The sequence below is a fragment of the Channa argus genome, chromosome 17 (genome assembly GCF_033026475.1).
Source record: "Channa argus isolate prfri chromosome 17, Channa argus male v1.0, whole genome shotgun sequence".
Lineage (NCBI taxonomy): Eukaryota > Metazoa > Chordata > Actinopteri > Anabantiformes > Channidae > Channa > Channa argus.
In genome coordinates this window covers 15,993,711-16,008,995 of record NC_090213.1, presented here as the reverse complement: position 1 = coordinate 16,008,995, position 15,285 = coordinate 15,993,711, and the positions used below count along the sequence as shown (strand labels likewise).

The window sequence follows — 15,285 nt, the reverse complement described above, 5'->3', positions numbered from 1 at the left end:
TCGCCTATCAAACGCTCTACTTACTGAAAAGCAGTTCTAACTGCAGTTCTAACTCCATTGATAAAGGGAGTAAACGCTTTTCAGTGAAAAGGCGAGCAAATACTAAAAAGATTCTTGGTGTCAGCCCACAGCATGAGCCATAAGATGGGACCTGGGCATGTAAAATAGACCCCCCCCCCTCCCTTTCCATCCATAACTTAAGCAGAGATCAGTGGCTAACACTCTTAATCCCAAGGGGGTGCTTTCTGAGCTGTAATTTAAAAATAGCGTTTTAATAACACACCACTGCTACAGTACATTAATCTCAGAATTAATTATCTACCCCACCCCCAGCCTATTTGCTTGAAAGAGGTTCTTTGCTGCATTTCTTGTGTTTTAGTTCTATTTATTCCATGAGTGAGCGGATAAAGAGATGCATGTGGAGCGTCTTGTGAAGAGTGCAGTAATTATGCTGTAGCTAGTATATTACCAGTACGTATATGAAAACAGCTGAATGAGTTAGAGCTGCAGGGTGTCATCGGCGTAAATGGTCAGTAAGGTGAGATATTCTTATGCAGCGCACACAATCTAACTCAAACATAAAGGAGAAACAATTCAATTAAGGAGTGCATTAAATCAAAATGTGAGTGTAATCTAAAGTTATTGTAGCAAACAGCTGCAGTATGTAGAATAACTTAATGTTCGTTTACATTTTTATGTGAGAAAGGGTTTTTAATCAAACGTCACTTCTAGCAATAGAGAATCAATTCCAAAGAGAAATTAAAAAGCATAACATGACTGGAAGCCAGGCCTAAAGGCACTGCAAATATTCAAAAACAATATTAAACTGTGATAAATAAAATATGAGCTTTCTTTGGCAATATAGCATTCAAGCGTCAGGGGACGTGGGCACTTAATGCAAGTTAATGAAACACAAGAATCATGTTTAAAGGCACAGCAATCAGTCTTTGTCGAAGGTGATGATCATGTTGCTGAGCCCTCTGGCAGAAGTTGCAGACTGACAAGAGATCAAGTTGAGCACTGACAGTGATTATTAGTATATGATTTGGGGATGTTAATAAAAACAAGACAAGTCCTTCTTGTTCTCTTCCCCTTTTGCTTCCTGTTTCGCTGATTGACTGACTGACTGACCTCTGTTGTCATAGCTTCACAGCTGACAGCGATCTCCGTGCATACATCACTTTGAACGTTCTCGGCTTAACAGCGGCAACGGGCGTGAACTCTGCAAGAGGCAGGTGCCCCCTGGTCTGTGTATCACAGATAACCTTTACGGCCCCTGCACCTTCCTGCTATCGCATCAGAGGATCGGAATGTGGTTAAATTCAGACACTGGAGAGACAGTCGGGGCTTGGCATACATGATTGATGTGGAGTTTGTAACATTAGGTATCATAAGGTGTAATATAGGAGATAGCGTGAAGTGTAAGATTGCGTTTGAGTGTGTTGAGGGAAATGGGAAACTGTTTGACACCTCTGGGTGTTTTATGGTTTCCTGCCAGTCTTTTTCTGCTCTGGATATCGGACCGTAGCTATAAAAACGAAGACCCGCTGTTAGTTTGTGTTATGCAATGTGTTAATTCAGTCCTCCTCTGTATCTACTGTATCTGTCTGCTGCACCTTTTGTCTGTGTGCTTTGTCTTCTCTGCTCTTAAAGAAATTCACACATGGAGAGTCCCTCTCAGACTTTCATGTTTCAATTAAGGTTTGATTGAGTTGGGAAATATACATGTCTTAGAACCAAACCATGACAACATGACATACATTTTTGTTGTTTGTGACATGACTCTACTAAGATTTCTGTGTCTCCTACATGACATCCTATTAATTTTGTTTATATCAAGGCAGGTGGTTGTCAGTAAAAGTCATTTCGTCAATCAATTTTTTTCGGACTGACTATTTTTCAAATGAAAAAATAAGTTGCTAATTTTGTCAGTGCTCTTTCTAGACACTGCAGGTTTAATTGCTAATTGTTAACTGGGAATGAATGCATTTGCATATTAATTAGTTAGCCCATTTGCATTTTTAATTTGCTGCCTTCAAAGGGGGTGAGATAAAAGGTCGCACAATTCTGAATAATTTAAATAATTTATGCTCCATTGGTGAAAAGAAGCTGAACAGAAGTGTTCTGCGGATATTAACCCCTGAGAGCTTTTACCGAATAAAGCACTCCAAAAATTGTTTTAACAAATCTAATTAAACGGAAAAAGGTCTGAATACACAACCACCCAGAGCACTAGGAGCTAGAGTGTGTCCTCGGGAACCAAAAACGCTCAGGAGAGAATGATGGAGGGTGTATGGATATGGAGGACGAGACTTCCAGCCCTCCATCCTGATATGAAGGCCTCTCATAGTCTTTTCATCATTCAGATTGATCAAATACCCCTACAGGAATGCTGATGGAGTCAGTGCTTGGTAATAGTAATTCTCTCTCTGAAGTTAAGCTGCTCTTTGCAACGTGTCCTACTCTATAAGCAATCAAAGAGATGCATGTACTGTGGTGGGCCCTTGAAAGTTAGACTAATTTTAACTGCGCATCCAAGTTGTCATTTTAATGAATGGACGTCAGCAGCACAAGTGCATTTATCAGATCATCACAGGGAACAACAAATAGACAGTATTTGTAGCCGCGCGTCTCTAACTTTAACTTTCTTTTTCTTATCTAATTGCTCAGGTGTCCATTGGAAAAAAAAAAAAATCTTTCCATTTTTGGGTCTAAGGAGCTGATATTTTTGCTCTTTCTTCTTCAACCAGGTCCCGACTGTATTGTGAGACTGTCTCCTCTCTTTTGTCCCAGTGATCTTAATTACAGGCCCTGGGCCCTGAGCAGAGAAGCCCATTTAAATCAGAACACATCCAGCTTCCATTATGGGCTTGGCATTTGGTCTTTGTGCCCATGCTCTTAAATTACATGCTGCCAATCCTAGTGGGCACGGGCAAGATGAGGAGCGGAGGATGGGTGAGAGATGAGGTGAAAGGGGGACGAGAGAAAGGAGAGAGGGGGCTGAGAGTAATAGCGGTGGGGGCCACAGGCTGCACTTGTCAACAGAAGACCCCCCCCCCATCACCACCGCATCCCTCACCACCATCCTCCCCTCTTCTTCTGCCTTCTTTATCACCAGATAACTTATGTAAAGTAGCAGATGAAACCCATTCCCATTCACGTCGGCCTGATTGTCAGAATAAGCTTGCATTCCTTTGAAAAGTGATTGACCGCCTGAAAGGGTACAAATTAGGGGCCTGTTCGTCTTTTCTTCTCCGGTCGTGGGGTTTATTTGCGGCAGATTCACCCAGGCCCAAAATTAAGTGAACTCAGGCAGGGATGAATGGGAGAGTTCTGATTGAATAATTGATTTCCTTTGTGTGGCCTGTGTTTAAGAGGGATAACTAGACATCCTTTGGAGTGTAATGATTGTAATTACTGCGATGACTGGTCATGTCAAATATGACACAGGAAAGGACTGTTATTAACCTTTATTCTCCACATTGAAAAAAAAAAAATAACCCGATATCCTCTTGTCTCTCCCATCTGCATATGGGTTTCACCTCTGGTGGAGGCATGGCTGCCGTAGGTTGAATGCATGGATGAACTCATTCCCTGTCATCTACTCCTGGTCCATGAAAGGTAGATGGGTAATTGACTGTGCAGTCAGAGTCACTGGTGTGTCGATGACTCACATGGCTAGTGAGCCTTGGGGTAACTCTCACAGTACAGCGCATTATGTTCCCAGAATTTAAGTGTAAAAGACAGGAGTTATAGCCATGTTCATGATATCTGTCAGATTCCCATATGCCTTGACCTCTCAAGCAGCACAGCCCGGATTGTGCTTTAAAGCACTTGACACATTTGAGGGACTCAGCGGAACAGACATTCATCACATAGTGATAAGACACAGTCTGCTGAAGTTACTGGACATGTGGTGGGGTCCATATGAATCATAAACCCCACCACTCATCTAGTGTCATTTTGCAACAGTGAGGGCTAAAGCCCAGCTTTACAGCTGCACACGCAAACTATACTGGTAGCAGATATTCTCACCTCCAAGCCTAAGGTTCGATGCAAACACTCTCAGTCTATCTGTCATTTGTAAAAATCAATCTTGTATATAGACGCTGTATTCAAAGATGATTTTCCTTCCCACTATCACATTTAAAGCCGAGGTAATTGATATTTTCTTGGCTACCACGTGCACGGGAATAAGATGTAAACACAACTTTGCCTATTAATGCACCTCCACATGCTTGCTGCCAAGGGTTGACCTATCTTCACATTAAGCAGCCATGAAACAACATCATCATTCAGTTTCGGTGAGTTGAAGATGTCTGTGGTAACTGACAACTAGCTGAGATAGTTCTCTCTATGGGTCCCGCAGTACAAGTGACCCCTTTCACGTTACACATTGTCATTTGAGGGATTGTTCATATATGAGCATGTAATTGTGCAGCTTCAAATTGGTTCTGGTCATCTGGTTGAGAGAGTTAAGAGTAAAAGGGAAACCCTACTTCAAAATTTAACTTGCAAGCAACTTGCTTGTTTAATTATATAGTGCAGCTCATTTTAAATTAGTAATTAAAAAGAAGTTTTTGTTTAATCTTAACTGCAGAGAGTCAATGTTTTACTTTTGATGTCACGTCAAGATAAATCCTGCTCTACAGATTATTGAACAAACTACTGAACTTTACTGAATGAACTAAAAGGCCCCTGTGGCAGCACCAGTTGTAATTCACAGGATCGAAGCCTAAATTCAAATAAAACCTATCTGGAAGTAAAAGCTCAAATGTTTAGAGTCTAGAGACATTGGAGTTTTTAGTTCCTAAGCAGTCACAGGCCTTAGTGCCCTGCTGTTGAACCTTTTGAATCAGCGCCGCCAGCATTGCCAGCTGTGGAGACGACTAAAAAACTTCATTTGCAACTTCATTTGAAGCTTTTAATTAGGTACCACAAGCACTACAGGGAAGTGTGACCAGTGAGTACCAGACAGATGGTAGCAGGGAAAGAGTAATACATTCTCCACATGACTGGGGTAGGGCATGCCATATCTATGTGTGGCTCTAATAGTTCATTTTAATAAACTGAAATCATTATTAACAGTATGGTTTTAGGGATGGTGATGTCACTCTGTGTGTCAGTCAGCTGGTTCACCACTTTGGTCCAGAACATAGGAGGTGTATCTCCTCAGGGAGGGGCACAGGAGAGCTGAAAGTGGGGGGAGAGACGTACAGTGGAGACGTGAGGCTAATGCTGTGCATCAGCTGAAAGGGACAGGTGCATGCTGATGTGTTCACTGCAGATGTTATGGCTTGTCAATAAAGGAAAAGCACAGATGAAACCCTTCCCATCAAGCATCCCAGTAAGCCACGCACAGGCTGTGCAACCTACATGGAAAGCAGTCGTTTGTAATGATATCAAATACACCTGTGCTTTACTGAAGCTGCCTTTTTAAATTTAAAATGGAATTTGCCCAGTTGTTTTGGTTTATGGCTGTAAAACAAATAGTATTTCTTTCAGTCTCATTGTACTATGTGATTAGTGCTAATTAGCAAAGTTGGCTTGCTAAGATGCTGGACTAAGAAGGTGATGGGGTTACATATTAAACACGTTGGTCCTCAGGCAATGTGTAGCTCAATGTGCCCCCTAAGTACAGCTCAACAGAAATTGTTCTTTAATTTAATATAATCATTAAAAATGCGATCCACCAATCACTAAAAGCCTAATCCCGTCAGAGAACTTTTAAATATGATTTGCAAATACAATCAATAATGAGCAAAAAAAGTTTGCCTTTTCCCCTCTTCACTCTGTAAATTAAGACACAAATTTAGTCTTGAGTTTGTTGCAACTGTGCCATCCTGCTGTTTGTGTTCCTTAATGACTTTCTAATTCCTCATCTGTGGGTAGCAACCCTCCACAGCAGACAGACAGAGAGCAATGGCAGGGTGCCATCCAGGAACAGGTGCTCCTCCATGTTGTGCTTATGGTGTCCGTAGGCCTCAATTACATCCTTTAGGTTGCTCTTAAATTGGGAGTGTTTCGGTGGCTTCAACGCTTCACTTCTGAGCTTAACTTTTTCTGCTCACAAACATGAGTAATGATTTACTTTGACAGATTTGGGCCAGATTTCTTTTTAACATGTTGGCAAAGTTAACTGTTTGCAACAATAGCAGGAAAGAGCAGCTGTGGGGAAGCTGGGGCTCAGGGGTTAAAGAAGGTTTCAGTTTAATCCCCAGCTCATCCTGCCTGTATGTTGAAGTGTCGTTAAAGGTCTTCCTGTGTGTCCCTCTTTTGATAAAAGCATCAGATAAATGACTAATTATAAATAGATCACATTTACCTGAAACCACTAACAGACTGTAATACTTGGACACTTGACCTTTCAAAAGTATTATGATTGATCTTCAGTCTACTGGAGACTATATAAGCAGCTTATGAGTTGCTTTCACAAGGTGTAATTATTTTGTTGGGCTTGTGATTAAAACTCAGTGATCTCAACCAGTTTTAGGTGACAACATCACCTCGTGTTGGTGGGTGTTTTACTCTATGAGCTGTGAAAGAGCATAGCACTGAATTTTAATTAGGTTGGTATTATTATATGATGGTGTTAAGGTTCCAAGAAAAAAAAAAAATATGTGTGTGTTTGTGTTTTGTGTCAGGATTTCTCTCCACTATAACTCTATAACTTCCTCCTGTATGTTCTCACAAAAGTAGTACATTTTCAGCTATTGACATATATCAGTCGAAACTAAGTGACTTCTTTAACCGTTAACATATCTTCATTTAAAGTTATATCAAGTACTTATCAAATGAAATGTACTCTTCACTGACATATCAAGCCAAAGCTAGTTACTATACAAATTCTCTCAATGTCGGCCTGTCATATAGCAGACCGCACTTGCAGTTAAGTAACAGTGACATTTTTATTTGTCAAATAATGTAGTTTTTTTTTTTTTTTTTTATCTTTTGCCCTGATTCATCACAGGCTATTTTGCAAGAAATGTTCTTGTGCATTGGCTACTCTCACCACTGGCCCCAGTGACCGTGTCTGTAACTGACAGACATATTTTTTCTAAGCAGGATTTTAAGGAGGTTTGGTGGATGCCTTAAATAGAGATGTTTTTCTTGCTATGTTGTCATAAAAGCTCTTGGGTTATTAACTGAATATTACATGTAATATTGTAGAGGCATTGAACAAAAAAAATTGCATTATCCATGTTCCACAAAAGTATAGTTTTACCAAAATGTAAATCTAGCAACTCTTATTGAAAGCCTGCTTGGTGGATTTCACATTTTAAAGTTGTATTTAAAAACTAGTTCATTTTTTCCGTCATGATGATATCCTCTGCCATCTCTCCTCGAATCAATCCCTGACCAGCTGAAATATGGCAACACAATAACTGAACAGTAGCAATGTTTGCAAATTTATTCACAGACAAAACACAACAAAGATTTTAAAAATACACAATGCACACAATAATCGAGGTTATGGAGTTTTTCCCTTGGTCAGCAGAAAGAAAGGGACAGGGTTGTCTTCAGGCTCATAAATCAATCAGGGTTACCTGCTGTAAGTGAAACATGGTTGTAAGAACTAATGTGACATTTACCAGAAGTGCCTTCAAAAAAGCAAGTCGAAAAGATACTGCATTTTCTATACAGTGCTAGATTTTAAAAAGAATTACTTTAAGGCATGTGCAGCCTGAAAACTAACTTCTCTACCACATGTCACATCTTCATTGTTAACATTGATTGTGTTGCTGTTTTTCAGAAATGTTACCAGGAATTAAAAGTAATTTATATCACAACTGTTTGATTTTTGCAAAAGTCACATGAAGGAAGAAAAAAAAAACAACCAAAATAAACTGACAACTGGAAGCCTTTTCCAAATGGATTATGCCAAGTTCCTGCAAGAAAGAACTGACACAGACACCCATCCCAGTAGCCACGCTGGTCAGATCACTCAGAGCAACATAACAGTACACATCCACTAGGCCTCCTCTGATCTCACCCGGGAAGAAGACAACACTTTCGTATCAATACCCTGTCATCATACAATGTGGCATCTTCCCCTTTGAAGGTACTGTATGAATTCTTGCAGTTGCTCAGATGTGAAACTCTAGCTTTTATCATCCTGTTTTGGGCAAGGAAGAGAAGAGTGGGAGATGAAGGAAGCGATTTCTTTTTAACTTGGACCCACCAAAGTGGAAAGAAACAGCGTGTTGACAGGTGTGTGAAAGGAGCACTGCTGGGTCAACTGGGGAACTTCAGAGACCAGTTTAAAAGGCTTCATAAAATCTCTGAGAAGGGAAGAGTAATAGGTTCCCAGGCAGCACAGCAACTATCAACACTTTTACAAATCAGAAGTTAGCTCCGAAGGCCAGTTTCTATGGATGCCTGCACATGCTTTTACCATTTATTAGTGTTTGCTGAGATTCAGTTACATAGTGTAAGGCTTGCTAATGTGCACCGGTGCCAAGTCTCCACCATAGAGTCTGAAGACAGAAGCCAGAGAGATTTGCTCCTTGTCCTAAATTACAAGCCAGCAGGAAACTACAAGTCCAATTCCACAGCAGGTGAATCACTCCTCCCATTAGCGTTGGCATAGTGCCGACTACAAATGCAAGATCTGTGGTCGTCAGGAGGCCCAGTTGGGACGAGACCCTCTGTCACTCACCGCGACACATGTCATAAACTCATTGTCTTGCCATCAATCCAGGGACCTAACCACATCCACAGCAGATGGAGGCCCAGCAGGAAGACAGAGGGCCATGCCCTGAGCCCCTGCCCACACAGAGTGCATGCAGTGGGAGTGCGATGGGCCACAACTAGAGGGGAGCCCCATACCCTATACCAGACCTCCTATTGATACACCTCTGGATGGAGTCCCAGTGTTATCTATGATTAATTAGAGACAAATGTACTCGTTTTGTACAGCGTTGCTGCCCTGTGAATGCAGACATTTAACCCACTGAATATCTATTTATCAGTTTCAAATCACAGGCTGCCTCCCAATACAGCCTCAGCATTATGTCAGCAATTACTCTGCATCACAACCGCATTGATCAGTCACGATGTAACATCTAAAACCACAGTGGGCAAAAACATTTCTCCCAAATTTAGCAGGGAAAATAGCAGTAAACATGGTCTACAAGGGGTAAAGATGTCTTGCCTTCCCTGAATGGGGATATATAATAATATTCATAAAGAGACCACCTACTGGGGGCACAGGAAAAACTGTTCCTTAGCAACAACATACACGCTCTTACAAGCTACATCTTGGGAAATTTTGACCGGATTGGGATGCAAACAACAGAAAAGCTTTAACTAGGCCATGTTATCAGGCTGCTCCCTATGGCTGAGTATCTGGGTGTCTCGTCTGGCACAAATCCCCCCTCCCAACTAATGACACATACTGCATTTTAACACAATAAAGAGAAATACAAATACGCTTGTATGCTAAAGCAAATCTCAATCCCTTTCACTTTAGGTGGTGAATGAGAGTTGTGTGAGTCATATAACGGATGCTCTAAACTCTATCAAGGCTAAAGGTCACATCTCATTTTCACACAAAGGTACCTTCTAAGATATTTAAAAAATCACGACAGTTGTACAAGTTACTGTAAAATAGATAGTGTGTATTCTTCAAAGGTCATAAATTGGTCAACCCTGCAATTTAATTCCTGTTTTCCCTCCAGTATTCAGAAACCATTTCTCATTAATGGCTGATGAGAAACATCTGATAGCTCAGGTGCATTAAAGAGGTCTTACACCTTTTTAATGTGATTTATTGCAAGGTCCTGTCTCTGACAATGCATTACTAAATGCCAGACATGTTACTTTAGAAAAAGATCGCAAAGTCAATGATGCAGGCAGAAGTCTATTTGAAACAAAGGAATTATGTTATATGTTAGCCTGACAATGTTATCTACTCTATCATGGATGATTTTTTTGATGCAGAGCTATATTACAGACACTAATGCATGAGGTCCCCATGGCAGTTGATGTTGTTAGAACGGTGCTGAAATCTAAAGCATAGTTGCTACTATCTTCTTCATCCAAAAAGCCCTAAAACAAATGCGTATGTGTAATGAGGAATGTTTGCTTCTCTATGTCATTAATTATGGTTAATCAAAGACAGCAGAAGACTTAAAAGAATGTTTCTTGCAGACGTCAATGGACGGGACATTATCTTGTGCAGTTCAGGGGAATTACTGACAAAAAACTAGTCATGTTTGAATTTTAAAGCTCAACATGATAGATCAACCTCACGAATCACACAAAATTATTATCCAGCACCTCACTGCTATTTTTTTTACCTTCAAACTAACATATTAAGGTAAAAACTGCAACCATTCAAAACGGTTATTTTCTTTTTTTAAACACCCAGCCATTTGTAAAGAGATTACAGAAAGTGAAGATGTTCCCTTTACCCCAATCTGCACCAGGGTTTGCTGTCACCAAGCGACTACTCTTTGAACAGTGTTGTCTAGAATGTGTATCTGTTGCTTTGCCACGGTCGTGGAAAAGGCCAACAGAATGGCTTCATTGCCCTCTTGTGGTGAAAAATGATGAAATTCCTCTAACTCTCGCAGTCTACCTTGCAACAAGTTTTTTTGTGGAATGTGTGTTGCAATTCTTCACTGTTTACCTGACAAGTTTAAGTGTGATGTGCTGTTTTACAGTATACACATGCTTGGTGGGGCCAGGAGGCATGTCAGACAGTTCAACAGTGGGCTTGTCCTGAAAAAGAAGGAACAGGCAGTGAGGTAAGTAACATTATACAAGTACTACATCTTTAAGCGTGACTGTTTTACTCTAACCGCAAGCTCAAAAGGTTGATAGTGAATGTGAAGTAAATAGAACACCTTAAAGCATAGTGTGGCATACCAGATCATATTTGACTTTCTTGGTCTGTGTCTCAGCCTCAAAAGTGCCAGGTCTGTTGGTGCTTGCAACGGGAGACTGACGTTTAATGAGTGAGACACCAGTAGAGGACTCTTCAGAGCAGGTGTGTTTTGGGTCTGGAGTTAGACTCTCATTGGCTTTGAACCTCTTAGATGATGTTTCTGGATGGGAAGAACCAGGTCTCTTTGTAGCCATTAGAATTATGGAGGGTGAAGCAGGATTGCTGGGTGCAGACACTTGAACAGATGAGCTGTTTGTCACAGGAACTAATTTCTGAAGAGAACAAAGAAAATGTGTTTTTATGTTGTGACTTTCTCTGCAAGGATTCAGTAGTTGCAATTCCTTTTGCACATAACACGTAGACCACATGTAGACATGTTATGTAGTTTTGGAAAATATACTGTGCTATTGTAGATTTTTCTGTGCATATGACACAAACAATAGCTAAAAATAGATAATAAAGTTAAACCAATCAGCAAGCAGGTCGTAGCATTAGATGCAAAAAATTGCTGTTATTTCTTCAGAAAAATTTTACAATTACAACTTGTTTTTCTGTCATTTTACAAAGTTGAGCTGTATATTGCAATGCATGAATAATGCGTCCAGTCCAACCTGCAGACACCAGCTAGAGATTCGAGTCCACCACAACCATCTATGGCAAACCTTTTTAACATTTACCAGGTAAATAGGATTTACATTATAGATAATTACACTATATTTATGATTAGTCAAAACTATAATTTAAGCTATTTATAATTACATTTTGACTAGTTAGAATGTCCCATTGACTTAAATGGGGAAACGTATTTAGGAAATCTATTATTCAGTTCTGACTATCTGTAATTTTAATTTCAGATATCTTTAATTACATTATGACTAGTCAACATTTAAATTTCAATTACAAGATATCATTTTTATGTTTTTGGATGTCTCAAACTAAGATATTATATAATTAAATTGTAGATCTTTAATGACAGTTTTAACTATTCAAAATTGTATTTAAGATATATTGCATTTATGTACTGCAGGGTCCAAATTCCTAAGATATGTACAAGCACATTACAGATATCTTATGAAGGTATTTATTGACGGTGTTTTAACATAAAACATGAAGAGTGACTATCAATAATTGCATTCTAGATATCTCAAATGGCATTTTATTTACTTAAAACTACAATTGTCTGTGAAAGAATTACCTTTAAAAATATTTAAAATTACATTTTGACTAATCAAAATTTCTCTGTCAGTGATGTCATGTGGGAAATCCAGATGACATCACTATTGTCATTGCGCCGTTGGAGCGTTATTGGGAGCATTAATTGGATTAATTGGAATTAAAATGGCAGATATCTGTAATTTTAATTCCAATTAATCTAATTAATGCTGTATATATGACTAGTCAAAACTGTGATTTAGGTTAAGACTCCGGCCTGTGTGTCGAAAGTAATTTTTATTTCATTTGCAGTTAAACCGTTTAGTGTCACACTGCTGCTGCTTTAGTTAACATGACAGTGACTCCACTGCAGGTTAAAGTGCAACATTATGCCCTGTCATATATTTAAAAGAGGCATTTCATAACATGATCTCAGCATGAAAAGAGGAGACAGGAAAAAAATCTAAATCTAAATCCCATTCTATAATGAATCCAGCTATAAAAATATTTAACAGATATTTTAAAATGGAGATAAAAAGTAAATCTCTACTGATTTGCGGAGTCAAAATCTCTACTGTGATTTTCCAAAGGGTAAGTTAGCAATTACTCACCCAAATGCTCTGTTTATCCCACTGCAGAACTACTTCCTTGTATTAGAATGGCCTGGCAGAACTCTTGGAAGTAGTTCTGCAGAAACACAGGTCAATCTAAGCAATTAGATTAATTAACAAAAATACTTTGAAGTGAATGGGCCTGAAATTGACTTTTGTATAAGGTTTGCACTAATATTTGTTTATGGGTTTGGGGAGTTCATCAGGATATTAAGAAGAGTTAGAGCAGTTTTAAAGTAATTATGTTAGAGAATTCCCAACATCTCCACATCAACAAAAAAGCGGCACCAAACAAGGTCAACTGCTGAAGAAAAAAGTTGGAACAGGGTGATGTTTACCATTGTGAAGCATCCCCCTTTTTTTTAACAACTGTCTGTAAACATCTGGGAACTGAAGAGACCACTCCCATTGTGCCGTTCTTGTTTGACGCAGGATTCTAGCTGCTCAACCGTCCTGGGCTTTTGTTGTCAGATTTTTCATAGTATGATGCACCAAATGTTCTCTATTGGCGAAAGGTCTGGACCGCAGGCAGGCCAGTTCAGCACCCAGACTCTTCTGCGAAGCCATGGATGCAGTATGTGGTTTAACATTGTCGTGCTGAAATAAGCAGGGTCTGCTCTGAAAGAGACGTTGTCTGGATGGGAGCATATGTTGCTCTAAAACCTCTATGTACTTTTCAGCATTGATTGTGCCCACACCATAGGCACTAAAGCACCCGGACACCGTCAGAGATACAGGCTTTTTTTAATTGTCCGCTGATAACAAGCTGGATGGTCCCTCTCCTCTTTAGTCCACAGGACAAGGCGTTCCTTTGTTTCCTAAAACAATGTCAAATTTTGATTCATCTGATCACAGAACAGTTTTCCATTTTGCCTCAGACCATTTTAAACGAGCTTCCAGAGAACACGGCGGCGTTTCTTGATCATGCACAGTGAGCTGTGTTCACAAAGCGTGTTTTCTGGAAGTGTTCCTGAGCCCATGGAGTGATGTCATGTAGAGAATCATGGCTGTTTTTAACGCGGTGCTGACTGACGGCCCAGAGATCATGGGCATCCAGTTTTGACCTTCGGCCTTGTGCCTTGCGCGCAGATTCCTCCCGATTCTCTAAATCTTTTGATGATATTATATCCTGTAGATGGTGGAATCTTTCTGAAATTGTTCAAAAAATTGTTGGTGCAATTTGTCCCAGATTTGTGAACCTCTGTCTGTCTTTACATTTAAGAAGCTGTGCATCTTTGAAATGCTCCTTCAATGCCCAGTCTTGTTACTGACCTGTTGCCAATTAACCTAATAAGTTGTCAAATGCTCCTCCATTTGTTTGTGATTTGTGGCAAATACTGTATTTTTCCAACCTTTTGTTGCCCCTGTTCCAACTTTTTTGATATGTGTTGCTGGCATCAAATACAAAATGAGCTAATATTTTCCATGAAATGGTAAAATGTCTCAGTTACAACATCTGATATGTGGTTTATGTTCTATTGTGAATAAAATATGGGTTGAATCATTGAATTCTGCTTTTATTTACATTTTACACATCGTCCCGACTTCTTTGGAGATGGGGTTGTAGAATAGCTGTGATCAGTTTTGTCAGTAACTTTCTCTTTATGTAATTTTGGAATTGTCAGATATTTCCTCGGAACAAATGCAACCAGTGGCTCCAAGACAGCAAAGGAAGTGGGAAAGCGCATAAGAGGAAAACAACAGTCAATCTTTATGTCTCTTTTCTCTCAGATAAGTGGACTTGAATGGCTTTAAACATGTCATATACTGTATGACTCTTTCATTTCAGGTTTTCAAAGCTATGTAAAACTATTCACTTTTATTAAAAGGTATTTTCTTGCAGTTATGACTCCTGTTTTATTTAGCAGGTGAAGAGAAACTAATGCAGCTTTGATTTTGGATTACTTCTGCACTAAGGGCTCATTTAAAACACTTCTTATTTTTTAAAAACAAAAATTACCTGTAAAAACATTTTATAACAACACATTGTTTTGTGAACTATTAACAGCTATTTCCTGGAAGCTTTAGTTGCCAGGTAATTTCTGTAATTTTAACAGAATGCAAGATAAAGTTGTACACTAGATTACGATTATGTTTTTCCTGTCAGAAAACAATACATTGCTAATGTTTTAAATACAATAAAACTCTGTAAAATATATCCAGCTTTATACTGTTATTCTTTTTACAGTAATTAAGTGAAAATTTTACAAGACTTTATTGGCAACTGTTTTGCCATGTACTGTAAACTCTACAGGCAATTCATTACAGTAAGACATTTTAACATAATAATATAATTTAGTTATGAACAAAGCATGAAATAATTTGGCAAACCTTGTCAGCTATATGTGATTTAGGCCAGCCTTTTCTCTGTGAGTCTGCTTGACCAGTGCTGACAGGTTGTGTGTGACAAGGTGGCACTGAGACAGAGACATGGCCATTCGACGCAGGCTTCAGATTTTCATTGAAAACCTTTTTGTGTTCACCATGAGACAGGACCGAGCTGAGGTTTTTCCTCTTCACAAATGTGGCTGATATGTTCATCCCTTCTTCATATATCTCACAACTCTGTGCCAGGCTGTAAACTGCAAATCAGACCAAAATTACAAGTATATGTGTATGTGTATTTTGTTT

The 15,285-nt window shown here is 39.3% G+C and overlaps 1 long non-coding RNA gene across 1 annotated transcript; it reads left to right on the top strand.

Annotated features, from left to right (window-relative positions):
* Nucleotides 1-10,663: 10,663 nt before the first annotated feature.
* Nucleotides 10,664-14,681, top strand: LOC137102599 (uncharacterized). Its single transcript, XR_010911245.1, has 4 exons — nucleotides 10,664-10,751; nucleotides 10,908-10,993; nucleotides 11,459-11,571; nucleotides 14,280-14,681. It is a non-coding gene; the product is annotated as an uncharacterized lncRNA (long non-coding RNA).
* Nucleotides 14,682-15,285: the final 604 nt, after the last annotated feature.